Below are 24,040 nucleotides of genomic sequence, written 5' to 3' on the forward strand. Positions count from 1 at the left end.
AAAAAGGTTTTGGCACCCTTTTTGTACTTCTCTGATGAAGCTTCTCTATTTTGGAGTAGCGAAAACGCTTGTTGTCTTTCCACAATAAATTTGCGTTAAGGAATATTACTTTGTGCTTTGGGCTTTGCTTTGACCAGGACCTCTTGTTGTACCAGTTTGTTTGCTTGTTTCCAGGTTTTTAACCATTGTTATAAAGCAGTAACACATCTTATCCTAAAAGTATACATTACATATCTGCAAAAAACAATTACAGAATTCAGTAACTATACTATTAAAACATAATTTTCTAACTAAGCTAAGAAACACACTACCATGATAAAAAAGTATAAGAAAATAACCAAGATCCTCTAAGAAGCAACATTTTCTCTTACTATCACTAACACAAACCATCAAATGCTAACTTCAACACATGAAGTACACCACAATTCATTCTTGAGTATCAGAAGAGCTACCATCTCCTGATGGATGCTCCATACAAAGTCAACCACAGAATATGTCCCTGACCCCTAGTACTTCACACAATAACCACTACTCCTCAGCATAACACTCAATGCCACAAACTGACAGTTGCAACTTCTCCACTGATGACCACTCTACCTCTTAACTACATGTGAAGCTTGTAACCATCCCACTAAAATTGAATACTAGCTTAACAAAAATCATGTATGCAAAATCCCAGAACCCAGTTTAAATAAAAATCAAAAACTACAACAAAACGACCAAAAAAGGTACATAAATTATGTCCATAGAGAAACTGATACACAATGTTACTCCAATGCACGACTGTAAAAATTCAAAGGTAAAATAATGGCACAAATATGCACAAGAATAACACATGGAAACATTTTAGTTGGACATACTTTTGTGCATGTTTCTTATTATACAATGAACATAACATCATGAGATGTTCGTATAAAACAAAAGATGAGAAGGTCAGAAGTAACCAGCTGTAGAAGACCTTGGTGGTGGTGCAAGAGGAGGAGAAGAGGTAATACATTTGTACTCCAAGTAAAAGTTGGAAGGTTAACAAATGAAGGCTTAGAGAGTTTACACTCAAATAATTAAGATGTCGAAGAGCCAAGAATATCAGAGACAAACATGACAAAGATCATAAGGACAGTGGTTAACAATTACTCATCATTCTTTACCACAGCTACTCCTATCTACAATTCCATGAAGAGTCAGTACCCCAACCCAACACACAGACGAAATTCCACGTTTTAAATGTATTCCCCTTCCAATGTGACCCTTCTGCATATTGAATTTCCTCCATATTCTTGTATTCTCAACATGTTTTCCCTTTACACTGAAACACATCTAGGGTCATCTAAATGCAACCTCTAAGTCACTGAATGTATCCCCATTGGGAGATCCACACACACCTTTTGAAGAGGAAACAGTGGGCCTCTACTTCTTGGCTATTGCAGTGGCCCTGCAGTACTTCCCCATAACATACACAGACAATGGCACTGTCTTTGGCTATCCTGAAAGGAGAAGATACATGTTTTGTGGACAGACCATTGTCTCTCTACTGGTAGGCTGTGGATCAGAGCTCCTTTGTATAAACAGCCAGGCCAGAGTCCTTCACTCAGAGCACATTGGTTGCCAGATTCCTTCACCTCATTAGCCACACCAAAAGAACTACGCCATGATTTGCCATTTTTCTAGTACTCTGAGTGGCACTCTCATACTGCATAGTCATGTCCATTAGCCACCCACTAAGACAGTTTTTTTGAAAGGAAGCCTCCAGACCCAAGTTTTTAATAATGGGTGAACCCACCTTGGCTGTTCCACTTGAATTACCTCCAATCTGTCTGAGTGTTGGGAGGATACTGCACACCGTTCACTTTAAGGCATCAATCTTACTGTAAGACCTCAGAATGCCATCATCACTTTCTTCCTTCAGAATCTGACCCACTACTTCTACTTTCCTTTTTTACTTTCTTTCGCAGCCTTCCTTCCTCATTCTAGTTCAATATTGTACCTTCTTTCCAATTTACTGGCACCATGTTAGGTCAGTACTGTTTTTCTGTGTGATCCAATCTGTCCATGTCATGCTTGGGAAACCTCAAAGGTATTGGCTGCGGAAACCCTTCCGCCCACCACAGTGAGCATGAGACCCACATGTGCTATTAGGCTACCATGGATGAGAAACACTCCCCTGACTCCTAGCCAACTATCACTTACCCCATTTGCTCCTATTGCAACTTCTCTTCCTTTTTTTACCCTAGGACCACAGCTACAAACAAGGATTTCATACATTCCCTGATATTCTTTTTTATGTGGATTATAATCATTCTGTGTTCCCTCAGGCAAACCAGATGTTGTCCCATACAAAGCCATCCTTCTTTATCCAGAAACTGTTTATGGTCCCCTCAGGCCAAATAGAAAAGGATGAATCCTCCCTCCATTCCTTGAACCTCACCAAGGGTTTTTGCTCCCCCCTTCTCCTCAAGCAGCAAGGCATAACTGATTCACATGAATGACACTTCTACCATGAGTCAGAGTTTGTCTGCATATCAGCATCCTGTTTTTGAAGCTGCCTCACTCAGTCATCCCTAATCAAGCCACTCTGATTTATACTACCATAACATCCCACCCTCAGGTAAGAGTAATATGCACCCTGGCTACTTTTTCCATTCCAGTTTGACCTCCATTACAGAGATCATTCCCCTCTGTCTCACCTAGTCATACAATGCAATCTACTCAACAGACCCTTAACCACTAACTGAAACAAAAAATAATGTGAATTTGTTTCTATTTGTTTATTTTTGGTCTTCTCACCACATTTAGGCACACCATTTTTGAGGTGTATGTTGGATATGAAGTATACTGCGAGTTGAACTCCTTCTTCGTCCCCACTCAAGTTAACCACCTGGGCTTGGCCCTCTTGAGCCTGGCTAGATGATCCACCAACTGTTTACTCTAAACACCCAATTTCACCAGAATGTAGCTACAATTCACTATTTTCTCATGACTCTTATTATGCATGCAGTTAAGGTCAACAGGCATGGTTTGTCTCGACTGGTATTTCCCTCATTTGTTTGTAGTCTCCAGAATTTTAAATAATTGATCAGTCTTGACACTTTTTTTTGCTGTGTGAACTATTTTAAATCTCTTCTCATTAAAAGTAATGATGTACTTCCCTCTAACATTTGAACTGGTTTCCTCTAACACTCTCAAAGAATCCGAAGTCTACCAGCACAGATAAAAGCACTCATCCATGTTCATTTTTGTTCCTTTGTGTATTACCCAAAAAGAAACCCAGTTATTCAAACTGATCATGTTATTAATAACTTGGAAGAAAATAACTGCTGGACAGCCAGTGCTAAAAGAATCAGAAGTTACTCTTTAACAAGGAAGTAATTTACTGAATTTGATAAGACAAACAGTAGGACAGCAGGTACTTAGTAGAGAATTTCACTTTTCCTACAATACTGAAAGAAAGAAATATAAATATAGAAACATAACGAAAAACAGATCCAATCAGCTATCTATATGACACTGGGTGTGAAGAAAATTAAAACACTGTCATCTGTGTTAGGATGTCTGGCAGGAGATTTGAGTATATTCTCAGATTAACTTGTACTGTATGCAAGCATGTCTAATTGTGAAAATGTAAGCAAGTTTTAAAATGTTGAGTATCTCCCTGCTTATACAAAATGTTTAAAGACTATCAGTGTTTCGATGCATTTCTAATTGCACATGTTTGTGAGGGAGATTCTAAAGTACAAACTGTTTGTGGAGAATCAGCTGAACAGTAGGTAAAGTCATTAGAATGTTCCTGGTTGCTAGGTGATTATTTGAACAGCTGATTGACAGAAAAAATAACTTTTTCAAACAGCTGACTGCTATTTTTAAAATAAGACAGTTGAGATTGTTAAGCTTTGCAATTTGTGAACAGCAACAGTTAATGAAGAGTTGCAGTCAGTGGATACCCCAAAAAAGAACTCACAAAAACTGTAAGCCTGCTTTGCCTTGCTGCAGTCAGTGGATACCCAAGAAAAAGAACTCACAAAAACTGTAAACCTGCCTTTGCCTTGCTGTTATGTTTTAGATTAGATCACGGACAGTATTCTCTAGTTAGATTAGGAAAGTTTAGTGATTTACATAGAGTTTTTCTAAGATGATGGACTTCTATACTATAATTTAACTTTATATTTCTGGTGATTGAATTCTGGTGTTTATTGAAAGTTATTGATTTACATTCTTGTAATCATTTTACTTATTAAATTTTTCATTACTTTACATTGTGGTTGGACAATCCATGAGTTCTCTGGAGATTTTACTTATCTGATACTCCCCAGGTCACATTGAATGCCTGGCTACTTCTGGTCATAGTTATCAATTATTTTGATATTTAATTTTTAATAATTTATCACTCTTTGAAGAGTGTGTAGACCTGTCTGACTCTAGTGGCAGCATTACCATTTGTATTGGGGAGGAGACACAGCTGGAAATCTGTGTCAGGCTTCCCATAAGTGTTTGAGATTTGAATTTATTTTGAGTGTGAGTGAGCCAGAGCTCTTAAACTGGACCTCATTGCTCTGAAGTGTATGATAAAGAATCACATTTGGGTGGACAAAGGTATATAATCCAGTCGCAGGAAAATAGTGTGTGTTCCTGTTGTGCCCTTAAGGGAAACTGTGGCATTTTACTCATGTGCTGGGTGCTCTGGTGTTTACTGTGATGCTCCCACACTGGAGTCAGTGGTGAGGATTGAAGCTCCTTAATTACTAACCCAGGTTTTAAGTGGGGGACCTCACATTTACTGTTGACAGTCTGGCGGAATATTGGCCGGATGTCACACTGGGGATAAGAATTACCCATTACACTTCGAAAGTGATAGTACTGAGACCATGTTAGAAAAACTGCAACGAGGATTACATTTTTCAAAAAGAATATTGATACCATGCAAGCTGCTCACTAAGAAATAATGTGACTTATATTTACTTGGCATTTTAGTAGTCGGTAAAGTCATCTAAATACTTACTTTGTTTATTTACTTTTTTAAATTCCTTTTAATAGTAGTTGAGAAGGAAGGAGCTGTTCCACAGCCAGTGCCAAAGGATGTACAAGTCACTCAGTAGTAATGAATTAATTTATTGAATGTGGTGGAATATCACTTTTATTACGGAATTTCACTATTGCTATAATTCCCACAAAGTGCTGAGATATAAGAAATTAAGAAACACAGAAATATGGGGAAAGGGTAGTCAAATCAGGACTCTAGAAAAGATAATGGGGATAATTACATCCTCTGTATTCTGAAAATGAGGACAGTAAAATCAAGTATAAATGTAAGGGGTGAGGAATACATGCAATTTATAGATAACGTATATTGCATCAATAATGTATATACCAAAGTAATTACAATTTTTAGTACGCAAAATACACAACTTGGCCATGACTGTTACTAGCCCACTGATTTTTTGGGGGGGGGAACAGCACTCGAGAAGAGAATTTCTGAAAAGATACATGGCACAAAAGGCAACAGCATTTGCACCAGACTCATATTACATCAAAAGTTGAGTCTAGCAACAACTAGTGGTGTTCAGCAACATGAAGAAATCTTTTTTTTTTTCTTACTCTGCTCCTTAAGTACTTCACTGGTAAACTGGAAATGAGCATACTGAAAAGCCACCAAATGTAGCTAATACAGTCTCATAAATGTGGACTAACACTTCTTCAAAGTATATCAAGACTCCATGTCAGCGTTTGTCAAACTACAAAAGGAAAGCTCAGATCCATAATACAGACTGTCCACCATATTCATAAATGCAATGGGTATAATGAGTATATAAACACACACACACTGGGCACCGAGCTGGCACCTCAGCACCCGTAAAAAATCTATTGTCAATCATTAGCGGACCGAAGTTCCGCTGTGGCGACCCCTAACCAGGAAAAGCCGAAAGAAGAGCAAACATACACACAAAAAAATTGTTGTATGCTTCTAGTTCCGTAGTACAGAAAAATGGATCCTTACTGTGACCCAGGTGACTGGGACTTAATTAACAGCCTTAGCACTGAAGATGTCTGGCAGGGAAGGGAAGCTTGCATGTACTTGGGGGTACACAGCATTGATGACACTTCCATGGTGAAGATAGCAGAAGCCAACAGTAACACTTCCTGGGGAGGAGCAGAGCTGCTTGAAGCAATGCCTCTTGAAGAAGTGAGGGTGTCACCCCATTGCACAACATCCACCTCAGTTTTGCCAAATACATGCATGGTGTTGGGATCAGCAAGTAAAATGCGGATTCACCTTCATGACAACCTTAATGATGACCTCCCCTGGCTGACTCTCATCCAGGGATGATGAATGAATGGGTCTACTGGTACAGAGATGGTTGATGATCAACAGGCAGCGGGGGGGGGGGGTCAAAAAACAGTTGTGTGCAACATATTTAGCCTACCATCATCTGATTGGTGTGATTCTTAGACCTGGAACATGTGAACAACATTGGGCTCAATGTGCCCTTGAATCAGGTGGTGTTGAACATAGTACACACATATGAACTACAAGCATGTGTCAGGAGACATTACACAGAAAGATGCTCAGATTTTCAGAACATTTATGTTGAAACAAGTTTCAAATACATGAAAATCACTTGCAGATCACTAAAGCCAATAACTCTGCTGGTGAAGCACTATTCTCTTGCGCCATAGCCAAATTATGCAACTCCCTCCCACCCACAATTACCTCCATACCATCATGCACCCACTTCAAAACTTTACTAAAAGCGCACCTAAAAACATGCTGGCTAGGCCCTTGCAACTCCCACTCTAATATCATCCACCCCATCCAACCACTACCTTTCTTTCCACTCCACTAACTACCTTGATTATAGCAAGCTCAGATGCTCATAAGCCTAGTACTTATTATACAGCAGGAACTTCTTATTGTAACATTTGTTAATGTCTGTTATGTACTTCACAGATAAAGATTCTAGTTGTCTACTGATGTACTATGTTCTTCATCTGTAAATATGTAGTAAGTAATTGCTATGTAAATTGTTAATCACTATGTAATCCAATGTAACTACTGTCTGTTTATTTTTACTGTGGAGCTTTTCTCCCCGGGCCTCCGCTGAAAATGGACCCATGTCCAGTCAGACACTCCCTGTAAACAAATATAAATAAATAATAAATAAATGAAAGATAGAGCACTGGAAGTGAACAAAATTTCCACCCAAACAGTTAATCTTGTATACATGTCACTACCCTGCCATTCTACATGTAGCTCACAAAAGGCAGGAAGGCAAGAGTCAAACCTTAGTGTCATCTGACAGGTCTGACTCACACACTGTCATTGTTATCAATGGAACAAAGTTGCAAAAAAGCAGAACTACTGCGCTACACTGATGTGATGCTAAACAGCAATTCAAGAAAATGATAAACTCAGCTGGCACAACAGCGGCGCTTCTTCTATTTGCATAAAATGGAAATGAGCTGGCCTTGTAGTGTCCATACTGACATGCCTGTTTAGAGTACTATTATTAAGGCAGGCTTTACTCAAGTGTTACTGTGATCAGTATGCTGTTCTTGATTTACAGATTTGTGAATTGCATGCCACAGTTAAATTTCTGATTTGAATGTCTACTACCTACCCGAAGTCTTCCAGACACAGAGTAGAATATAGTTGCATATTATGAGGTCAAACAGTCCCTTTTGCATTGCAGAGGCATGGTACGGGGGGGGGGGTTTACCACATATCATTCCTACACTCTGGAGTACAATGTTGATGAATACCGCCTTATATCTATCTTAGCCTTATGTATTCAGTACAGAATGTGAACTGTGTGGTCTTATATCCTGTTCTAATGCAGACTCTGAAATATACATTGATTAAAAGAGCAACAGGCAACCGGCCTCCATCTTATTCTTTCAGACATCACGATATACCATCTATTAAAACATCCAAACCTCAGAAACACCTCCTGAATAGTAGGTTACAATGCTCTTGCATTTTGCTTATGAGGTACAGTTGAAGAAAAAAGCTATGGTGGAACCTGGAACGAAAAACATGAATTCCACCAAAATTACAAACTTGTGTTTACGCTGACAATATTTAAACCCAAATATATAATGCAGTCATGTCATCAAATCGTCTCATTACTGGTAGACATAACTTTTCAAATCAAGGCAAATTTAGTGCACAGGGTAAAAGGAAATACATTACAGCAATGCTAAGAACTTTTCAAAATGCTTCTTCATGAGACACTGACATTGAAACCTGAGATGCCACATTTGTTCTGAGTAATGTAGGCTCACATCTTAAAAAAAAAAAAAAAGTAGCTGGGTGCACAAGACACAGGATAAAAAAGTGCTCAATCCTGGCAGGTGGACTGGTGCCAAGACTGGAAAAAAGGACAGTGTAGAGTCCTCAAAACATGGAAACGTTCCTACAATGGGGCTAGGCCAGGCCCAGGGGGAGGATGGATCCACCCCCCACCATTGAAGAAGGAAGTAGTAGTCCACAAAAATCATAAAAGCTGAAAGGCCAAAAAAGAAACATAAAGAGCCATAAAGATGATAGAATGGACTATTGAGGATAAGAACGAAATTATGTATTGTTACTATTATGAAAGAAGCCCAGAATTTCCATACAGAAGATATCCAAAAAGATCAAGAAAGAAATCAGAGGAAAGAAAAATACAACAAAAACTGTCAGAAGCTTCAAATAAAAATGTGTGTTCATTAATACAACAGGTTTATTAAAAACATTATATGGACCAAGAAACCTTGGTCCGTTTGGAAAAAGAAGCAACTGAGGAAGCGCAAAAACAGAAAGAACAAAATCTAGGGACTTTTGAAAGGTAAAAAAAAATATGGACATGGAAAAGAGAGATCTGATATGGTGCAATATTTATGCAAAGGAGAAAGCCACATTAATCAACAAAAAGGCAGCCCCACATATATTCAAAGAGAAATACAGGCAAAGATACCCAGATATGGAAATTTTCACAATACAAAAATAAGATCACAAAGAGGGAACATAGAACAGAAGATTAGTAAAGTCGAAGTTAAAAAATACAGGCTGAAGTTATGGAATACTTGCGAAGAGAAGGATTTAGTGTAGAAAGTTTAACAGATGTTACATTACAATATGATGGAACGACGACTCCCCAAAGCAAAGAGAAACAGGAGGATCGGGAGACATCTGAAGAAGAAATATGGACATGGGAAAGAAAAAGAGATTTAATATGATGTAATATTTATGCAAAGGGAAAGCAAACCTAATCAATACAAAAAAAGCAGCAGACATCTGAAGAAGAAATATGGACATGGGAAAGAGAGAGAGATTTAATATGGTGTAATATTTATGCAAAGTAAAAAAAGCAGCACCAAAAGATGTCTGATGCTTGTGGTTGTTTGTGGTTTTTGGTCTTGTCATATTTGAAGAGAAATATAAGCAAAGGCATCAGGACAGGTAAAATTTTACAATGCAAAAATAAGGAAACAAACAGGGAAAGTAGAAAAGAAGATTAGTGATGGAGAAGTTAAAGAAACAGAAACTGAGGTTATGGATTATCTATGAAGTGAAGGATTTAGTGTAGAAAATCATCACAGCAGGATAGAGCAATGGATCCCCAAATTAAGGCAAAAGCAGTAGAGCTGGAAACATTTGATAAGTTGCCAGATACTATGGAGCCCTCCCCAGGAAACCAGTACAAAGGTTCAGTTGGAATTGCACAGCAAGTGGATGAACAGGAAACTGTGGCAACTCTGACACAGCCAATGTTGTGGGGTGACAGGCCACTGAGTTCTCATATGAAAAAACAATGGATGACACAGGATGAAACCAAAGAGAATGTTGCACAGTAAGATAGTGAGTTCCTGTACGAAAGACCAATGAATGACATAGGATGAAACTGAAGAGAAAATGGCACAGAAAGATGGTGAGTTCCCATATGAAAGAGCAATGGATGACACAGGATGAAACCGAAGAGAATGTGGCACAGGAAACTGCTATGGAACCATCTATAGAATGCCCACAGGAAATGGAGAACAAAGAATGTGCCGCGAGTTTAGAAGAAAATTATCTAAGAGAAGAGTTGCTTGATTTAATAAAGATGGATAGACATATTAAGATCAATGAAAGAAATAGATTACAGAAAGTCAATAAATCCCAAAAAGTTAGAAGTTTTATAAAACAAAAACACAGTAATTAGGACTGTCCATAGAAATTCATGAGACAAAACAGAAGTAAATAGGATATATTACCGTGTAGCTAAATCAATAACAGATAAAGTCTTAATACAGAAACACAGGGCAGCAAGGAAAAGGAAGGGGAGAAATCAAATGCCATCATGGAAGTATCGAATAGAGAAGACTATAAAGGAATTAAGACAAGTGTCACTGTTAGAGTATAGAAGAGGGAACAGATCAACAAAAATACTCTTTCAGACAAGATAAAAGCAATGCTCAGTATCAGAACAGATCAAGATATATTGTGCACTCTTGCAAATAATAAACTAAAAATATCAGCAAAGGCAGAAAAACTTAGAAGATACACAGATAAATATAAAGGAAAAGTACAAAATAAACAATGTATTGATGACCCAAAAAAAAGTACAAATAAGAAATTTATTGATGACCCAAAAAACATTTTACAGAGAACTGAGTAACAAGGCAAAAGAAATTGAAACACCACCAAAAATGAAGAAATAGATAAATTTTGGAGAAATGTCTATGTTGATCCTGGGGAACACAACAGGAACGCTCAATGGATAAAAGAAGTAAAAGAAAGAATAAGAAGTTCAAATGTACAGGATATGAAATGGGATAAAGTAACAGACAGAGGGATTGAAACAAAGTTAAAAAACGCTCATCATTAGAAAACTCCAGGCCCAGATGCAGTACCTAACTTCTGGCTAAAAGTATTAGCATCCCAACATGAAGATTCAGCCATGCGTAAGAACTATTTATTTGTGCACCCCGAACTGATACCAGCCTGGTTAACAACAGGAAAAATAATACTCCTACTTAAGAGCAAACCTGCAAGCTATCCTAAAAACTATAGACCAATAACTTGCCTTCCGAAAATGTGTAAACATTATACTGGAATTGATGCCGACAGAGTTTATAGTCATTTAGAAGAAAACTCAATCATGGCAATAAAACAAAAGGGTAATAAAAGAAAGTTGTATGGAACAAAGGATCATTTGTTGTTAAATAACGCCATAATGGAGAACTGTAAAAAAGGGAAAAATCAAAGTATGGCATGGAAGGACTACAAAGAAAGCATTTGATAGCATCCCACATTCATAGACAAAAGAGTGCTTAAAATGTATAAAATACACCCTACATTGATCAATTACTTTACAGCAACCATGAAACAGTGGCAAACCACTTTGCAATAAAGCCATGATACAGGACAAATTATTATTCCATGTATAAAAATTCAAACAGAGATATTCCAGTGTAACTCTCTCTCCACTGCTCTTCTGTCTTGCCCTTAACCCATTAAGCTATCTACTTAACAGATTAGGTCACGGCTACAATTTGGCTCCCAGAAAACAACAAAGTGTAAAAAAATCTTCATATCTTCTTTTTGTAGAGGACTTAAAACTGTATAGTTCATTAGATGAGGAACTGAAAGCACAACTGCAAGTGGTCAAAACGTTTTCAGATGATATAAGAATGTCATTTGGTCTTGATAAATGTGCAAAAGTAACCTTTAAACTGTCAAAGCTGCAGCACCAAGAAAACATCAGTTTGGGCCAGGAATGTGATATAAAAGAACTTGAGCAAGAGAAAGTGTATAAATATCTGGGAATTGATGAAGGATCAAGAATAAAACATGAACAAATGCAAATAAAACTTAGTAAGGAATATTTTAGAAGGCTTAAATTAAAACTGAAAACAGTGCTGGCATCTATAAACAAAGTTCAAGCTATAAACCAATTTGCTCTTCCTGTCCTAACTTACAGATATGGAGTGAATGACTGGCCCAAAAAGGTGTTGGATAGGTTGGACAGGAAAACAAGAAGGATGCTTCATGCTCATCAAATGATTTATAAAAATCAGTGCATAACAAGACGATATATTCCTCATTCTGAAGAATGTATGAGCCTCCTCAAAATTGATTACATGTATAGATCTGCAATTGTGGGACTGCATAATATCTGCTGACCTCACAAGATCAAAAACGTAGTGAAAGTTTTGAAACATGAGGAGAATAAGTCCAAGATGACTTCTCTGCTTAGTTTAGCAGAAGCATATCGGCATTAAGCAGGAATGGAAATCAAAACAGAAGTAGATAAAAATCAGGCAGCAAATAAATGTGCCAAAAAAAAATAACAGAAAGAATACAAGTTGAAGGATCAGATGAGAAGGCAAGAAATATGAAAAATGCATAAATATAGTTGCAAGTACAGAAAACTCTTGGAATAAACTCATATTGATCAATATTGAATGCAGGAATGATTAAGGAGGATGAATTTAAACCAAAAGATGAAAGGTTAATATTGGTGGCCCAAGACAGTGGACTACGTACATGTTGGTTTACAAAGTCCAGTGAACATGTGGGAGAAACTGACAAGTGTAGGTTTTGTACAAGTGAATTGGAAATGGTCTCACATCTTGTTGCTGGTTGTGATATACTAATGGCAGAAGGACTGTATACTGAAAGGCATAATAATGTGGCAAGTCTGTTGCATTGGGGATTGTGCAAACATTACTGTACTGAAGTGGCTGAAAATCACTGGAAACATGAGCCATAAATTAGACAAAATGATGAAGATTATATCACATGGGTCACCCATTACCAACAGTTCAAAAAATAGGTGCGAGAAACCCAGATATAGTAGTCCATGAAACGAAGACAAAAATAGCATTGATCATTGAAATTGTTACAGCCAGTGACTACAGTGTCTTACGTACAGAGAAATACAAAGTCATAAAATTCCAGGATCTGCAGGCTGAAACGGGCAATGTGGAAGAAGGATACCCAGACAGTTACAGTAATAGTAGGAACAATGGGTCTTACAAAAAATAATTCACAATCATACTTAGATATGTTACCAACAGGCCGTAGTGGTGCAGTGGTTAGCGTTGTCGCCTCACAGCAAGAGGTTCTCCCATTCGATTCTCGGCTGAAGCACCTTCTGTGTGGAGTCTGCATGTCCTCCCTGCAGTTGAGTGACGCTAAAGACATGCAGGTAGGTGCAAGCATAAATGGGCATGCCTTCTTTGAAGGTTGGGCATCGGGCTGGCAACTTGACACCATAAAAATCCACTGCCAATCATGAGCGGACCAGAGTTCCGCTGTGGCGACCCCTAACCGGGAAAAGCCGAATGACTTAGATATGTTACCAATACATGTAAATCCATAAGAATTGCAGGAGTTGTCATTACTGGGCACATTGCAGGTGCTGCAAAGAGCACTTCTGGCTAAAATCAAAGACTGAAACAATACTAATTTCATGAACTTTAATCATACTTTGATTTAAGAATGAGGTCCATTCCCATCATGATAATAGAAACCCAAAAAACTTGGGAGAAATTAAAAATGGTGTGAATTCTTTACGAATTTCTTTAAGACCCTCACAGTTTTCAGGTATGTTAATGATGCACAAGCATGTAAAGTATTCAATCCATTGTATTATTGAACATATGTCCCTCGCCTACACCTCAGGTCTGGTGGTTTTACATAAAAGGTAATGTGTAATTCATTGAAACTTAGTAAAGTGAAGCCAGCAGTACATCAGGTGCCTACAAGTAGTTCCACTAACTGTAAACAATAAAAACGGAAAATAAAACATCTGGACCATGCAGTGCAGTAACTGTACTTTATTTAAAATACACCAACCAAACGACTAAGCGCCATCACTGCGTGGTCCGGATTTTTTAGTTTCCGTTTTTATTGTTTACAGTTACTTTGTCCTTTGGACATATTTCATTACATTAATAGTTCCACTAACTGCTACACTTACAAGCACATTGTATAAGCAAAACACTGCCCTTCCCCTCAAAAACTACTATATTTTAAAACTCAGTGAACCGTCATACTTCCTTCCTTCTCTTCCATGCATACCCCAGCATCCCCAGACTTCCCTTGTACATACCAACCATTCAATCTCCAGTATTTATCCCACATTTTTAAACTGCTCTTACTTACAATACATGAATCACTCTCCCTAAACTCTTTCTTGTTGCCAGTTTCAAATGTTAATGCTAATTCAAGTTAGCAAGCAGCAGACTCATTCCTTACTACATTTGTGTTTACTCAAGATTGTGTTGGTCCTGTGACAATAGCACTCAACCACTTATCTCCAGAATCAGGGATGAAGCCAACAACAAAGATCACAAATCTGTGATACTTTTTTTAAGGATTTGTGCTACTGATTTAGGAAATTGATAGGGTCAAATAATGTGAATTACCATGTATTTCTGGTAGCAAAGTAAGTCTACAGTTTTAATGACTGTCAGTATTTATTTTATGTACTTTTACTCTGATCCACCATACATAACTATCATCCTCTTACATCAAGAATCAGGGACATATGCAAACATAATTATGAGTAAATGCCCCAAGTCAGGAACACTTTTGAAATTATTAGTACTGTTAGCTTGAAAAATTGACAGAATAAGAAAATGTAAATTAACATGCATTTCCTGTAGTAATATAATTTCATAATTCCAACAATAGTCACTGTTTATCAAGTGTAATCCACAACCTTTTGTCCCAAAATCACCAGCATTAGGAAGTTAGATGTGACACAGCAACAGTCTCAGTGGGACAGTTAGGAGACATGCCACTATCTTTACTCAAAAAATGGAAAGAAAGCAAAAGAAATCACCAGTTTTAATATGGCTACAGCAACATTTTGTGCTAAAAATCAGGGGCATCCATAAATCAGGGACAGTTGAGAAACATGCTGCAGACTATTTTGTTTTATAAAACAGTTTCATTTAGGTTTTTAACAAACTGACACTCCAACCTCACGTACAAAAAATGGATAAAAGGGGATGAGGATGGATGGACGATGGACAGTTTGGCTTTGCTCTTGACTGAAGTAGGACAGGCATTTGTATTTTGTACTCCAACCTCATGCTGCTACCCACACCATTCAGTTGTCACTTAAAAAGTACTCAAGCTTCAAAATATTACACTCACTCACTTTGAAAAGTGAAACGCTACTTTTTTTTTTTTTTTTTTTTGCTATGGGGAATTATAACTATATAAATAGTATTTTTAGACGCGGATTCCTATCAAGTAAGCATGTTTGTACAGTTTCATACAGTAGCACTATTTCAGACAATTTTAAACACTTTTCATTACTCTGCTGTTTCAGCCATAAAATTTCTGAGATGCCCAAAAAATGTACTCATCTGAGTACATGGAATATACCTGGCTACATCCTGAGCTCAGTTACTTAATACAACCAAGCAACAAATAGCACAACGGTAATATCAACAATCGTGTAAACCTTCCACCATAACAAACAAACCTAAACTGCCTTCTCCTCTGATGTATCATCTGTACAATCTGAGCTGGAGCGCTAGCCAAGAGTCTATGGGTGGTAAAAGTGGTATTGTTAGGTAGAACATCTGAATGTACTTTATTCTTTACTATCTTGATACATTCAATAAACAATACAACGTATTAAACAAAACCTTCTACTCCATTGTAGTAAAATGTGAAATGTTCGATAAGCAAATTATTACTTCACATCGCTCAGATAATTACTGCCTAAACGCTACTATACTATGGCGACTTCTACATTTAACACTGTACGAAATTACTGCATTTAAGTGACATAACATCAAAAAGATATACAGTAATCGTTTTTGATGGCAAGTTAAAGCGCATTATAGAGATAACTAGCTATAATACTTTTGGGGGGAAAAAATCCACTATCCTAAGCCTTTACAGTAGCCCGAAACTTGGTAGCTGACCTAACATTTGAGAAACAACTTTAAAAATTACTACAAAATACATACTACAAACCTAGTAAGTACTTAAAAAAGTAATACTACTCTTTCACGGGCGCTGCCATACTGGAATATCCCATTCAGACTTGCTTCTGTGATAGGAAGGTAGTATGTATAAACGAAGGGAACAGTGTGTACGATGAGATCCCTACTGCTCGTACATAACATGTGTTGTATCTTTAATTATTGTACATATAACAACTGCATTGTCTGAAGAAGAATAAATATAGTCAAATAGAAATCTCCGTAGGAATGTATTGCAGCTATTCCACCTCTTTATAACAAATGGTATGGCGTGGAAAAGTATTCGTGTATTGCTGCTTACTTTAACCTTTTGTCCTTAAATGCACTTTTTACGTTTCAGACAATGAGATTATTTTGTTTACACGATGGATTTGTAAAGAGCTCTAGCTGACAGATTTTAGGTTGCGTATTAGAGTGCATATTTGGAAGCTGGACATGTTATGCACGTGTTTGTAAGGAAGAAACTTACGCTGTTTGATAGAAAACATGTCGAGCGATGGCAGATCTCTCAACCTCTTAGCACAAGAAATCTGGGCAAAGCCTAAAATGATGGGGGGCAAAGGCCCAAAAATATGGACAGATTTTAAATAATGTTGTTATAAACTTAGAAAGTTGCCAGAATCACAGGATATGTGGTAGCATGCATTTTCTGACGGATATGAAGTTCTGTGGCATAAATGTATGTCTCTTACTCCTGGAAAATATCACATATTATTCCACTGCACAAAGGTAACCCAGCCACTGGGAATGCACAAGCCAGTGCATTTCTTTGTGCCGGTCCCAAGCCTGGATAAATGGGGAGGGTTGCATCAGGAAGGGCATCCGGCATAAAATTTTGCCAGATCATACATGCGGACAAGAGTATAGATATACATACTGGATCGGTCGAGGCCCAGGTTAACAATGACCGCCACCAGTACTGTTGGCCAACAGGGTACTGGTGGAAATTGTGCTACTGTTGGCCGAAGGAGGAGAAGAGGGGGAAGGCATGCCTGAAGGCTGGCAAAGGCTAGGACTCTGGTAGTGAGGGTCGGAACTTTGAATGTTGGCAATATGACTGGTATAGGGAGAGAGCTAGCTGATATGATGGACAGAAGGAAGGTTGGTTTATTGTGTGTGCAAGAAACCAGATGAAAGGGGAGCAAGGCTAGGTATATCAGAGGTGGGTTCAAATTGTTTTATTATGATGTGGATGGGAAGAGAAATGGCGTAGGGGTTATCCTGAAGGAACTGTATGCTAAGAGTGTTTTGGAGGTGAAAAGAGTGTTGGATAGAGTGATGTTTATAAAGCTGGAAATTGATGGTGTAATGATGAGTGTTATTAGTGCATATGCTCCACAAGTTGGGTGTGTGATGGATGAGAAAGAAAAATTTTGGAGTGAGTTGGCTGAATTTGTGATGACTGTACCCAAGGGTGAGAGAGTGATGATTGGAGCAGATTTCAATGGGCATGTTGGTGAAGGGAACAGAGGGGATGAGGACGTGATGGGTAGGTATGGTGTTAAGCAAATGAATGCAGAAGGTCAGATGGTGGTGGATTTTGCAAAAATGATGGACATGGCTGTGGTGAATAAGTATTTTAACAAGAGGGAGGAGCATAGGGTGGCATACAAGAGTGGAGGAAGATGCACACAGGTGGATTATATCTTATGTAGAAGGGCCAGTCTGAAGGAGATTGAAGGCTGTAAAGTGGTGGTGGTGGAAAGTGTAGTTAGGCAGCATAGTATGGTGGTTTGTAAGATGACATTGGTGATCAAGAAGAGGAGGAGGAGTGTGAGGGCAGCACCAAGGATCAAATGGTGGAAATTGAAAAAGGGTAATTGTGAGGTGGAGTTCAAGGAAGAGTTAAGACAGGCACTGGGTGGCAGTGAAGAGTTACCGAATAGCTTGGTAACTACAGCAGAGCTAGTAAGGGAGATAGCTAGAAAGGTGCTTGGTGTGACATCTGGACAGAGGAAGGAGGACAAGGAAACCTGGTGGTGGAATGAGGAAGTACAGGAGAGTATACAGAGAAAGAGGGTGGCGAAGAAGTAGTGGGATTGTCAGAGAGATGAAAGTAGACAGGAGTATAAGGAGATGAGGTGCATGGCAAAGAGAGAGGTGGAGAAGGATAAGGCATATGAAGAGTTGTGTGAAAGGGTGGACGCTAAGGAGGGAGAAAAGGACCTGTACCGATTGGCTAGACAGAGGGACTGAGCTAGTAAAGATGTGCAGCAGGTAAGGGTGATAAAGGATAATGAGGGAAACGTACTCACAAGCGAGGAGAGTGTGTTGAGCAGATGGAAGGAGCACTTTGAGGGGCTGATGAATGAAGAGAATGAGAGGGACAGAAGGTTGGATGATGTGCGGATAGCGAATCATGAAGTGCAGTGGATTAGGTGCAGTGGATTAGCAAGGAGGAAATAAGGATAGCTATGAAGAGAATGAAGAATGGAAAGGCTGTTGGTCCAGATGACATACCTGTGGAAGCATGGAGGTATTTAGGTGAAATGGCAGTGGAGTTTTTAACTAGATTGTTTAATGAAATCTTGGAAAGTGAGAGGATGCCTGAGGAATGGAGAAAAAGTTTTTTGTTACCGATTTTTAAGAATAAGGGTGATGTGCAGAGCAGTAGTAACTACAGGTGGATTAAATTGATCAGTCACAGCATGAAGGTATGGGAAAGTGTAGTAGAAGCTAGGTTAAGAAGGGAGGTGATAATTAGTGATCAGTAGTATGGTTTCATGCCAGGAACGAGCACTACAGATGTGATGTTTGCTCTGAGAGTGTTGATGGAGAAGTACAGAGAAGGTCAGAAGGAGTTGCATTGTGTCTTTGTGGACTTAGAGAAAGCATATGACAGGGTGCTTAGAGAGGAGTTGTGGTATTGTATGAGGAAGTCAGGAGTGTCAGAGAAGTATGGAAGAGTGGTACAGGATATGTACGAGGGTAGTGTGACAGCGGTTAGGTCTCCAGTGGGAGTGACAGATGCATTTAAGGTGGAGGTGGGATTTACATCAAGGATCAGCTCTAAGCCCTTTCTTATTTGCAATGGTGATGGACAGGTTGACAGACGAGATCAGACAAGAGTCCCCGTGGACTATGATGTTTGCAGATGACATTGTGATCTCTAGTGAGAGTAGGGAACAGGTGGAGGAAACCCTGGAGAGGTGGAGATATGCTCGAGAGAAGAGGAATGGAGGTCAGCAGGACTAAGACAGAATATATATGTGTGTGAATGAGAGGGACAATAGAGTAATGGTGAGGATGCAGGTAGTAGAGGTGGTGAAGGTGGTTGAATTTAAATACTTGGGATCAACAGTTCAGAGTAATGGTGAGTGTGGAAGAGAGTACAGGCAGGATGGAGTGGGTGGACAAGAGTGTCAGGAGTTATTTGTAATAGAAGAGTACCAGTAAGAGTGAAAGGGAAGGTCTACAATAGGGTAGTAAGACCAGCTATGTTACATGGGTTGGAGACAGTGACACTGACAAAAAGGCAGGAGTCAGAGCTGGATGTGGTAGAGTTAAAGATGTTAATATTTGCATTGGGTGTGACGAGGGTGGACAGGATTAGGAATAAGTATATTAGAGGGTCAGGTTGGAAGGTTTGGAGACAAAGCCAGAGAGGCAAAATTATGTTGGTTAGGACAGGTGCTGAGGAGGGATGCAGAGTATATTGGGAAAAGGATTCTAAGGATGCTGAGGTTTCCATTTCTTCCTGTCCTCTACATCTTGCTCTGTCACACCAACCACCTGCATGTCCTCTCTCACCACATCCATAAACCTTATCTTAGGCCTTCCTCTTTTCCTGTTACCTGGTAGCTTCATCCTTAGCATCTTTTTCCCAATATACTCTGCATCCCTCCTCAGCACATGTCCAACATGTCCAAACCAACGTAATCTTACCTCTCTGGCTTTGTCTCCAAACCTTCCAACCAGGGTTGACCCTCTACTATACTTATTTCTAATCCCATCCACCCTCATTACATCCAGTGCAAATCTTAACATCTTTAACTCTGCCACGTCCAGTTCTGACTCCTGCCTTTTTTCAATGCCACTGTCTCCAACCCATATAACATAGCTGGTCTCACTACCCTCTTGTAGACCTTCCCTTTCACTCTTACTGGTACTAGTCTGTCACTCCTGACACTCTTCTCCACGCACTCCATCCTGCCTTTACTCTCTTCTTCACCTCTCTTCCACATTCACCATTACTCTGAACTGTTGATCCCAAGTATTTAAACACATCCGCCTTCACCACCTTTACTCCCTGCATCCTCACCATTCCTCTATCCTCCCTCTCGTTCACACACATATATTCTGTCTTAGTCCTGCTGACCTTCATTCCTCTTCTCTCTAGAGCATATCTCCACCTCTCCAGGGTCTCCTCCACCTGTTCCCTACTCTCAATACAGATCACAATGTCATTTGCAAACATCATAGTCCAAAAGTACATCAATACCTAGTTCTAATTTATTGATCAGTGTTTTGTGTATGACCCTGTCAAATGCTGAAGTTAAATCTATATAAATTATAACACAGCACAATTTTTCATTAATAGCTGTTATTATATTGTTATAGAACATCATGTTACTTGTGGTAATAGATCTGTTTTCAACATATGCATGTTGATATATGGTTTCAAGTCCCAACCTTTTTAAGTCTGATAATAATGTATACACTATTACTTTTTCCATTATTTTTCCACAACATGTATGTAGACTTAAGGGTTTATATGACTCGGAGTTTGTCCTACTCCCCTTTCCTTGAAAGACAGGTTTAATAAGCTCATATCTCCAGTCTTCAGGAATTTCCCCATATTTATATAACTTAGTAATAGATATAATGGTACTGCAAGTTCATGCTGAGGTGTTCTCAGGTCATTATTACTGATTCTGTCTCCTTTCTGTGCTTTGTTTGGATCCAGTTTGCGCAGTTTTTTTTCAATGTAATCTAATTTGATTCTAGTATCTGAGGCTACCTGGATGTCACTAGGACAACTTATCACCAACTTTGTGGAGCCAAACTGTTTTACATAAGATTTTGTAAATATAACTATAATTTGTTGTGTCTGACAATAATTTTTAGAATCTAGACACAGTTTATCAATCTGCATCTCTTTACTCCTTCCATATCTTATGTATCTATAAAAAAGGTTTCTTGTTATGCTCGATATCTTTATATACATTTTCTTAAAATTTTTCTTGCTCTTGTCTCACACTATGCTTAATTTGTTTGTCCAGCTTGTTTATTTCAGTTTTCAAAGTTGTAGTTCAGCCTCACTACCATTTCTTATATTTTTTTGTCTCTCACATTAATCAGGTATCTTGTTCTTATGGAAATATATCCCCAACATTGTATGCCTAGATCCTGATGTTAAACATTTTTTTTTATTTTTTGCACTCAAACAATTACTCTTCCAAAACTTTCCATATTCTGTCTGCAGTTTTTCCACTGAACACATCATTGCAGTTAGTTTTACATAGTAACTGTTTTACTTCCATGTAATATGTAGTTAATTTTCTGTACATTGGTTTAGATTTCATTTTGGCAGAATTTTCTAGCAACACATTAACCTTTATATCACCCTCCTACTTTGGACACAATAGAAGAGCCTTTGTGGGCTCTGTTCAAGCAGCTTTATTCTATGCAAACACACTACTATAGAGATTTACTGACTTTAACTTAAGTAACTTATATACAAACTAACAACTGTGACCATGCATGCTCTCACTGTGGCTGCTCTTACAAAATGGCACTAGGGAGTTCATGTTTCTGGAATTTATATGTGCAGGTACAGCCTTGACATTCTCCTTAAAGATACAGCACACTTCACTTGTAGAAATCACGGGTAATTTTTTGTCATGCATTACACAATACTAAGTACACATGTATACACAATCAAGTCCATGTTGCTGTGCATTTCACACTTGGCTTTGATACTCTCCCATATAATGTGACATAAAACTGGACATTAGAATTAGCAACTTAGCTGTCTCTACAAAATGTTTGACCTGTTGAATGTCTGGAACATTTTCTGGACTGGAATCAGAATTTTAAACACTTTCTGGTATGGAAACAGTATTTGATTATTCACTCTTAGATCTGAAGTTTGCATCACAGAAATAATGTTGTGATGGTGATGATGATTCTGATACAGGAAGAAGATGTTTACAGTTCCTCCTATATTGTACACCTTCGGAATCTACCAAATAGGATATTGGCTCAGCACAAATGCTTGTAATCTGTCCAATTTGAAACCAATTGAGCCTTGATGGTTTTACTGTTCTTAAGTTTAGGCTTCAATAAACTGGAAGTTATGGGTAGCGTAGTTCTAGTTTGCCTGAAAAGTAGTCTTTGAGCAGGTAAGCCAAGAATATCATCACAATGTATGTTTCTGAGATTAAGCAAATTCAAGAGCACATTGGTATTGTCACACTTTGAACTTTCAAGTAACTGCTTTGTACTCTGTACTGCATGTTCAGCTAGACCATTTGACTGAGGATATTCAGGACTACTAGTGACATGTACAAAGTCCCAGTCTTTTGCAAATTTCCGAAAAAACTGGCTAGTAAATTGAATACCATTGTCAGAAAGAAGTTTTTGTGGACTACCATGAACTGATAAATGATGTTTCAGCTTAGTAATAGCAGCAGTGGATGTTAGGTTAGGTACTAGATCAATCTCAAACTAATTCAAATAACAGTCTACCAAAACTAAGTAGTGTTGATTGTTCCACTCAAAGATATCAGCTGCAGCTGTTGACCAAGGTAGTTCAGCAACTGGATTTGGCTAAAGTGGTTCCCTTTGTAAATGTGGTCTAGTTCTATTGCATACTGAATAAGATGAAAGTACTTTATCAATGTAGAGAAAACAAAGGACTGGTATGTGAAGCTCCTTTTAATAAAAATATATCCAGTGAATAAAAAAGAGAGAGCAAACAAGGCGGGAACAGGTAAGTAATTTAATAAAGTAAGCGCTTTCACATCTCGATGGACGCTTCTTCAGACTTTAATACAATGCTGCTAAAAAGACCACTTATATAAGTAAAATAATTAAAACCAATCAATAACTCTTTAAAGGTGCATAAAGCTGTAAAAGGTTCATAATGCACTTAGAGAATAAATAAATAACAATAGGACAGTAGCAACGTCAATGTCTTTTGGTAATGAAGGCCCAAAATACTAATTCTCTCGCTCTTCTCTTAGTAGATGTGGATCTTGGGTGACCATGATGCAAAATCTGGATATATTCTTGTTGTGAGGAAGCAGGAACAACAATTTTAGGACCTTTGAAAATAATGCCATCTTCCATCACCAATTCATCTCTGTAAGGAAAGTAGGTTTGCACTTCAGGTGGTACACTAGATTGTTTTGACAGCCATCCAATATTAATGTAGTGAGTGAGCTTCTGCAAAATTGGATCAAGTCTGACTGCATTCTCTTAGCTCAAGTCTAGTGGTAGAAAAAGTGCACACTGACATCACATCAAAGTAAAAATTCTCGGCATCAAGTTGTTCTGTCGTATTTCTGGGCAATCCGGATAAGGTATCAGCCAGATAGAGAGGTTTTACTTTCGTGTAGACAAATTGTTCTTTTGCAATTTAAGCATCATTCTTTGCAATCTGGCTGGAGTGGAATACATAGGCTTCTTTAGATTAGTAACTAGAGGTTGGTGGTCAGTCTCAGTCTGAATAGCTCGACCATAAATATAATCATGAAACTTAGAACACGCAAATACTATTGCCAAAAGCTCCTTCTCAATCTGAGCGTACTGTATCTTGGTTTGGGTTAGTGATCTAGTTGCATAGGCTACTGGTCTGTCTGAAGTATAACTGCGCCAAAACCAAATTTTGAAGCATCACAGGAAAGAGTAACTGGTTTGTTTGCATCATAATATCTTAATGTAGGTAGGGTGGCAATTTTTCCACTTAAGGTCTTCAAATGCCTTCTGGTACTGTTTCAACTATGACCACACCATTTTTGCTTGTTAGCTCTCTTAATGGTGCTGTCAACTCATTGAAGTCTGGTACAAACTTACCTAAATTGTTGACCATACCTAGAAAACATTGTAGAGCTTGCACATTATCTGGTGC

The 24,040-nt window shown here is 38.3% G+C and overlaps 1 protein-coding gene across 1 annotated transcript in view; it reads right to left on the reverse strand.

Annotated features, from left to right (window-relative positions):
• Positions 1-16,074, reverse strand: part of NUDT13 (nudix hydrolase 13) — a 680,399-nt gene extending 664,325 nt beyond the window's left edge. Inside the window, exon 1 of the mRNA XM_044056109.1 lies at positions 15,959-16,074. The gene's annotated coding sequence lies outside the window, so the exon portion shown is untranslated. The remainder of the gene's footprint in view (positions 1-15,958) is intronic.
• Between the last annotated feature and the right edge of the window lie 7,966 nt (positions 16,075-24,040).

Source organism: Protopterus annectens, chromosome 14.part0 (assembly GCF_019279795.1).
Source record: "Protopterus annectens isolate FY-2018-M chromosome 14.part0, PAN1.0, whole genome shotgun sequence".
NCBI lineage: Eukaryota > Metazoa > Chordata > Ceratodontiformes > Protopteridae > Protopterus > Protopterus annectens.